This window comes from Electrophorus electricus, chromosome 7 (genome assembly GCF_041902795.1).
Source record: "Electrophorus electricus isolate QZ-2024a chromosome 7, ASM4190279v1, whole genome shotgun sequence".
NCBI lineage: Eukaryota > Metazoa > Chordata > Actinopteri > Gymnotiformes > Gymnotidae > Electrophorus > Electrophorus electricus.
Genome location: NC_137503.1, coordinates 6,424,545 through 6,425,000, shown reverse-complemented (window position 1 = coordinate 6,425,000; position 456 = coordinate 6,424,545).

The following is a 456-nucleotide window of genomic DNA, read 5'->3' as shown; positions in this document are numbered from 1 at the left end:
GGGAACTTGGAGGAGATCGAACCTGAAGGACTGGTCACTTTGAACCAGTTCTAACAGTGTGAAAGAAGTCAAAATCAGTTTTCTGATCTAACCAACTCTGGGTTATTTTAGCAAAAACTGCTCTTAGTTCTACTTCCCTCATATGAAAGTTCAACATTCATTTTGGGTGTTTTATACATTGTACCATAAGAAAATACTTCATAATATTTCAAGCATGACACTGACCTATCCATACTTACATGAGGATATGTATTTGATAGAGACTACAAAGCATTTCTGTAAGCCACTTTGGACGAGGGCAACTGCCAAATGCTGTAAATGTTAATGTAAGTATGTTCAAATTTACATTTACTTGGTCATAAATATACGCTAACCTTGTGGAATACCTTTTATAAAAAGTCCCCAATACCTTATGCAGTATGTTGTGTTTTAATCATTTTTCAAACACCTCAGGGA